This window comes from Agrilus planipennis, unplaced genomic scaffold, assembly GCF_000699045.2.
Source record: "Agrilus planipennis isolate EAB-ADULT unplaced genomic scaffold, Apla_2.0 scaffold73, whole genome shotgun sequence".
NCBI lineage: Eukaryota > Metazoa > Arthropoda > Insecta > Coleoptera > Buprestidae > Agrilus > Agrilus planipennis.
In genome coordinates this window covers 1,216,475-1,224,208 of record NW_020439682.1, presented here as the reverse complement: position 1 = coordinate 1,224,208, position 7,734 = coordinate 1,216,475, and the positions used below count along the sequence as shown (strand labels likewise).

At 36.7% G+C, this 7,734-nt stretch overlaps 1 non-coding gene across 1 annotated transcript; it reads right to left on the bottom strand.

Annotated features, from left to right (window-relative positions):
- Positions 1–5,475: 5,475 nt before the first annotated feature.
- On the bottom strand, positions 5,476–5,548 carry Trnay-gua. Its single transcript has one exon. It is a non-coding gene; the product is annotated as a tRNA-Tyr (tRNA).
- Between the last annotated feature and the right edge of the window lie 2,186 nt (positions 5,549–7,734).

The window sequence follows — 7,734 nt, the reverse complement described above, 5'->3', positions numbered from 1 at the left end:
ATATATGATATGTAGGTACATGTAGAGGCAACGAATCCACGTGTTCTTTTTCTTTTGTAAAAAGTAAAAGAAAAGTTTCCACTTTATACGAAAAATAAATAAAATAATAAATGAGTATGTATTGGTTGGATGCTTTATATTGATACTTTAAACTTGAATGGGGTAATTCAGTAAAAACAATGTCGCGTATGTGTATCTAAATAATGAAGTTAATTTTAGCTAAATTAAAAGATTATGAAGGTTTTATTAAAAACTATAGTGTCTTTTAGCGTATGTCGCTACATTTTTACTTCTTCAATTTCTTTTCCTTCCTAGGTAAATATAATCTTTTTCGTTCTACCTTTCATTATTTTCGATTTATCCGTCTTCATCTCTAGGCCTCTTTCTGCGATGTATCTTCCAATTTTTCTCATTATTTCTGTCATCCCCTTGTAACGGTTACAATTTGTGACTAATTTGTCGCGAAAAACAATTCGAGAACCGTTAGGCCGGCAATATAAATATCGTATCCGAAAATAGAAATATCATAGAAAAATACTGTAAAGACCACAATTTGTCCCTTATTTTGTCAGTATTCTTTTACTTATACATTTCAATTTCGAGATACAATATGTGTAGTGCCAACAGGACGGTTTCCCAATCGTTTTTCGCTGATGATTTCAAAGCTGAGGAAAAGTATCATCCTTCGGCAACAAATCAACGACAAATTATAACGTTTACCCTATTTTGCTACGCCATTTATTTTCCCAGATACGCCATATGTAGTGTCATTTTGGCTTGTTTCTAATAGTTTTTCGATGGACACCTAGAGACTAGTGACAAAGTGGGTAAAAGTTTCTACCATCTTTCAGCGACAAGTTATAATTCTTACGGTATTTCTCTGCGCCATTTAATGTCAGGGTAGCATTTTGTCTATTTTTAGTAAGCAGCTGGAGCGACAAATTTTTGCATTTAGTTACAAAGTTGCTACAAATTATAGTGCACGTTAGAAATAAGAAATATAAGTTGCATATGTACTGTATCCTCTAGATAAAAGTAAAATTAAAATACTGGTATGCAAGGGAAGAAAAAGTAAGGAAAGAGCGAATATCAAGATAGGAGATGAAAAATTAGAAGTAATGGCTGATTTCAGATGTCTAGGAAGTCAGATAAGTCAGGGCAGAAGGAGCAGTAGGGATATAAAGCAGAGGACAGCGCAGGGTCCAGTCGCCTTTAATAAAAAGGAGTCACTTCTATGGTCGCGAACGGTTAATTTATAAATTCAAAAAAGATTGTTAAAGGTGTATGTTTGGAGCACGGCGTTGTACGGGTGTGAAACATGGACGGTGGGCGCGGCGGAAGGGAAAAGGTTAGAAGCGTTCGAAATGTGGTGTTATAGGCGAATGATGGGGATAACGTGGGTAGAAAAGTTAAAAATGAAGAAGTATTAGAGATAATAGAACAGAAGACTCTATATAAGTCAGTAAAAAATAGGCGAGATAGGTTGGTAGGACCCCTTCTCAGACATGAAGGTCTAGTCAGAGACATTTTAGAGGCAGAAACGGGAGTTAGGAGGGGTAGAAGTAGACCTGGGTTAGATTACTGTTCGCAAATAGTTAAGGATATGAGTTGTTCTAGTTTTAGGGAAATGCGAAGTTTAGCTTAGGATAGGAAAGAGTGGAGGTACGTCTCCAACCGGTCTTATTAGGACTGACGACGTTATGATGATGATGTACTGTAAGATCCATGAAATAGATTTTTATTTCGGAAATCAGAAACTTGAAAAGTAAATTTTATTTCATTGGACAGACGGTTCGTCTTGGGATAGTAGTTAATAAAGGACGATGCGCTATAACAAGGATTCTTTTTTAAGAGATACGACGGGGCGGCGTGTAAAAAGTAAGGGGAAGATGAAGAGATAGCGAAATGTTTTTTATAGGTCGGATAACTCCTAAATTAGTTGATACAAAGCCAGGAGCCGGCTGGAGTTCTTATGATAAGAGAGACCGGTTTTACGGCTGTGCTTTTGCGGCCAAACGTGCTCTAACATTTCGGTCGCCAGTACAGCGTAAAAGCTTCGTGATTTATTATCCAAACAGCAAACTCCGATATACATTCGCTTTTCGAGCATTCATAGATCGTATATTTTAGGACTTGATATATTTTCCAGTTGAACCGGAAGACATTTTTCTGCGCCATCCACTTTATTCCGCGCAATTTTGTACCTAAATATGAGGGCACAATGATCGTTTGATGTATGTGGGTGCGGCGCGTAGCACGGGCACTTTGTCGAAAAAGAGATGCGATCGCGTCATTTTACATTTTTCAGTTTCGATTGTCTTTTTTTTTATTGTTTGCCGTTATCATGACAGTAGCGGAAACTGATTTACCGAAAATTGTAGAGATAACCGACTGCGAATAACGTCTATTTATACAGTTAATCTTTCGTCAATGATCCCATAACATAAAAAGCAAAATTCTGTGTCGAAAAATGGTTTGATTTGAATCGCAACTTTAAAATTGAATAATCCCAAAAAACAATGCTTTAAAATAAAAAAAGTAAACTTGAGTATCTCTAGTTTTTACTTTTTATAGTATCGTATATCGGGTTGTTCGGAAAGTCATTTCGTTTTTTCCCGACAGAGGATTTAATTGTATTCTTTTGCACCCAACTTCACATTTAAGTCGTATAATTTCTATATGCTTTGAGAGCTCATATAGCAAGGCTTGTGTGTGAAAAATTCTAATTAATTCTACGCAGTAGTTTTTGGCTGGTGTCCTTTTAAATATGGAGAGTGATAAGCAGCATTTTCGACATATCTTACTGTTTTACTACAGAAAGGGTAAAAATGCTGTTCAAGCCAGAAAGAAATTGACTGATGTGTATGGAGAAAGTGTGTTGACAGTACGCCAGTGCCAGAACTGGTTCGCTAAATTTCGATCCGGCAATTTTGATGTCGAAGATGCACCACGTTCGGGAAGGCCGGTTGAAGCTGATAAAGACGCGATAAAGGCATTAGTTGATGTGAACCGGCGAATAACAACACGTGAGATCGGATTGAGGTTAAATTTATCAAATTCAACAGTTTATGACCACTTGAAAGGCCTGGGATTATCCTCGAAGCTCGATGTATGGGTTCCCCATGTTTTCACAGAGAAAAATCTGTGTTGCCGCATTGACGTCTGCGAGTCGCTTCTCAAACGTCACCAAAATGATCCGTTCTTGAAGCGCATCATCACTGGGGACGAAAAATGGGTTGTATACAACAACGTCAAACGCAAGAGGTCATGGAGCAAAAAAGATGAACCGGCTCAAACCATTTCCAAAGCCGATATTCACCAAAAAAAGGTGATGCTGTCTGTTTGGTGGGATTTTAAAGGAATCGTTTTTTTGAGCTTTTACCGGATAACACAACGATTAATTCGGAAGTCTACTGTCATCAGGTGGAGGAAAGGTGTAGTGTTTCACCAAGACAACGCGAGACCTCACACAAGTTTGGTCACTCGCCAAAAGCTTTTACAGCTTGAATGGGATACAATGCTACACCCACCATATTCTCCAGACCTGGCACCATCGGATTATTATTTGTTCCGGTCACTCCAAAATTTTTTAGACGGTAAAACCTTGACCTCAAATGAGGAGGTCAAAAACCTCCTCGATCAGTTTTTTGCCAGCAAAGACCAAAAATTTTATGAGCGTGGAATTATGCTACTACCAGAAAGATGGCAAAAGGTGTTGTGCTAGAACGGTCAATATATAATTTAATAAAGTATTTGTTTATTATACGAAAACTGTCTTTCATTTCCACAAAAAAAGACGAAATGATTCCGAACAACCAAAATTGTCTCTTTTTGTGTACATTAAAAACGTATCATAATCTTCAAAACTTTGTAGTTCATATCATCAAAATCATAGGGTCGTCAGTCCTAAGACACCTCGACTCTTTCCTATCCTGAGTTAATCCTCACATTTACCTAAAACTAGGACATCCCAAATCCTTAACTGTTTGCGAACAGTAATCTCCTGTTTCTGCTTCCAAAATGTCTCTAACTACCCCATCATTGCCTGAGAAAGTCATTTTGGTACGGCGCTGATGCATTCTTCAATTAGTGGCAAAGTTAAACGAACATTTCACAAAATTTTAATAAACAACAATGATATCGCCAATTAAAAATAATAGATATCAGATAGTATAGCATCTATGTCATCATCATTTCGACAAAAGGACCTATAGGTAACAGACTCTGTCTTTAACCCTGTCAGTTTTTTTTTCCTAATAAAGCCGTAATAGGTTTACTTAAGGGCAAGTTCTGGTTGTGTTTTCGAATCCATTAGTGTCGATAAATTTGTTAGTAAGTTTTCATTAGGAGTAAAACTTGGGTTCCCAGAGGAGTCTGATCCCGTTTGGTTCCTCCTGGAACTGAACGTTCATTGTTCGAAGTTGTGCAACGAGAAACAGCGGAAGCTAAACGGTCATTAGATCGTAAAATAAAAATCAGTTTTGAAAGAACAAACTGCGAAACTTACAATTGGATAGGTCTCATTTTGTGTTTTTCTTTAACGTATGTCACTATAATATGTCGCTAATTTGTCGGTTATTGGAAAGTAGGTGAAATGATAGCCTAATACGAAGTTCGAAATATAAATTCGTAGACCACAGTTTGTAGCTAACTTGTCGCGAAAAACTATTGGAGAACCGTCAAGCCTGAAATAATAATTTCGCATCCCAAAATAGAAAGATCATAGAAAATACTGTAACGACAATAATTTGTCGCTAATTTATTAGTATCATTTTATATTATATTTCAATTTCGAGGTATGATATGTATAGTGTCAGCATGACGGTTCTCCAATAGTTTTTTGCTGGTCAGTTCTAGACTGGACTCAAAATGGGGAAAAGTATAATCATTCGGCAAAAAATCAACGACAAATTATATCCTTTACCCTATTTTGCTACATCATTTTTTTGGCTTGTTTCTATTAGTAATTCGATGGTCAACAAACTGCGAACTTACAATTAGATAGGCATCGTTGTGTAGGTACAGACGTACCCATTAGGTGTCGGTAACGTCTAATTTGATTATGCTCAGTCCGTATCTAATGGATCTTGTGAAACACCTAGTGGAAGTGATTTGTCATTCGATTCGAATTATTCCTTTGCTTACTTCATCAATCATTAATGGGTTGTGGATATAATTGTGCTAGATGCGCAAAACGATCAACTAAACCCACTCACCTATAGGTATCTATCTACCTTATCATCCATCCCGCTGTTGTCGCTTGTCAGCACGGCCTAACAAACATTCGACGGATAACTGATGAAAAATTAATTTTATCTAATCTGAACTGAAATTTTACTCATCGAAATGGGATTACGCTTTGCGGTAGACGGATATGTACTTAAAGATCTGTATTAATTTGGAAATAGTATACTGAAAATTCAATTTCTGAATTTCTACCTCAAATTAATGAGGGAAAAATTGTTGCTGTTGTCACACCCCCGCCGGGAATCGAACCCGGGACCTTTGGCTTTACACACCAATGTTCTGACCACTAAACTACGAGAGGTGACAACAGCAACCACGACCAATCGACCCACAAGGTTAACGATCCGTCAAACTGATGTAACTATATACTGAATATATACTATGATTAAGCATACATACAATTTAGACATCTTTTTAGAAGTGACTTAGTTTAATATGAAATATTATACTGAAAATTCAATTTCTGAATTTTTTTACCCACTACACGCTACCTCAAGTTAATGAGGGAAAAATTGTTGCTGTTGTCACACCCCCTATATTATTTCTTACCGAGTGTTTCACGAAACCTCATAGCTGGTTTGTAGGATGTTATCCGAAGTGATCAGTTTTTTAATTATTTATTATTTATAAAAAAAATCGGTTGTCTGTAAAGTCGGTTTACTGACGATAGTTGAACGTGACAACGTCATAAGAAAATACTGATGGAATGGTTTCATTTTTCAAAAGAAAATTTTAATTTTATTTGTTTGATAGATATTTTGTATGGATATAGAGAAGGAGGTAAATGGAAATGTATTATTGTATAGCAGCTGTCCACGCGGACGCATCGCTCACTCAAGTAGGAGAGAGACAGATGTCGAACGCTGCCGAACGCGGAGGCCGATTGTGCCTCTTTGTCGCTCGTTCCGCGCTCTCGCTTGCACTTCAAGCCTTAAATGGAACGCCTCAGAGCGAGGTAACGCCGCATGAGTCATGTTTTTTCGTGCGTGCAGCCGGCTCCATCGAATTATAAGACGTTGTCACGTCAAAAATTCAATAAAAAATGGTTTCACACTGACCAGATCCTGCGCCAATCACAAATAATACTGAACAAATCGGTTTTCTCTTCAACATATTTTGTTTGCTTTCTCTACAAGCGACCGACCATTTTGTTATCATATATGTATACATACACATATGCCGATAAACCACTCAAGCAAAGTATTTTCCTCGGATTTGATTTACGGGTATTGAGATTTCAAACTCAAAACTTATTTTTATCAAAATACAATATAGCCTTTTTGTAGTTTTCTGTTAGACTTTGCATAATATTATTAGGTAGATAATACGTTTTAGCTGTGTGACTAATATTAATCTGCTATAGGCAAGAAAAACTGGCAGTAGGAGACTTGTTTACTACCTAATAAGGACGATAAAGAAAGGACTGTTTTGAAAATTTCTCAAAGTCGTTTTCCTTTTGTAAAATATCTCAATCGGTCTCGTCAGGAATTTGATTATTATTGAAGATATTTTATGATTTATATGGTTCATAATCATAAATATGTATATCTTCTTTCTATAAGAAAAACTAGAAGCAGCTAGCTCATTAGCAAACTCATTTACTGCTTTTTGTACTTTAAAATCCCTAAGGATGGTTCAGAAAGGAATATTTTTAATATTTCAAGAAAACCGTTTCTACCCCGTAGATAATGAAACTCCTCTCCTTCATTACTTTGGCACAAATTCCAGCCAAGTAAAGTACGACTTTTTTGCTGAATTCTGTTTATTTAAATGAATTCTGTCGTTGAAGGCTTTAGTATCATTAGAATTTCTCCGTGTGTGCTGTAGACCGACTTTAGAAATGTTAAACCATCAAGAGAAAAAATTTCATCATTAATGTAACTCCGAAGAAGTAATGCTCCTGACGATGTGCAAGTATATTTTCGTCTTTTTACAAGAAACGCATTAGCAAATTTTCGATTATACCGAAAATGAGTGAAAGTTTTAATAGCAAAACAGGTGTTCTAATTAAATTATTTAAACTTTATCGTAGACGGAGTAATTAGAATTAGGCGACGATGTTTTGCAACACATTAATAATAAGTTTGTACTTTCAACTGATTAATATTTATGAACTTTATGGCATCGTCTCTGCAAAATACGTAGTCTCTACTAAAACAGTTGCATTATAATATTTTCATCTTGTTCAACTAATCGGCAATGTTCAACAATAATTCAATTTTTGTTTAGGTATGTACCTAGGTAATAATACTATTTTTGACGTGACAACGTCTTATAATTCGATGGAGCCGGCTGCACGCACGAAAAAAGATGATTCATGCGGCGTTACCTCGCTCTGAGGCGTTCCATTTAAGGCTTGAAGTGCAAGCGATAGCGCGGAACGAGCGACAAAGAGGCACAATCGGCCTCCGCGTTCGGCAGCGTTCGACATCTGTCTCTCTCCTACTTGAGTGAGCGATGCGTCCGCGTGGACAGCTGCTATACAAT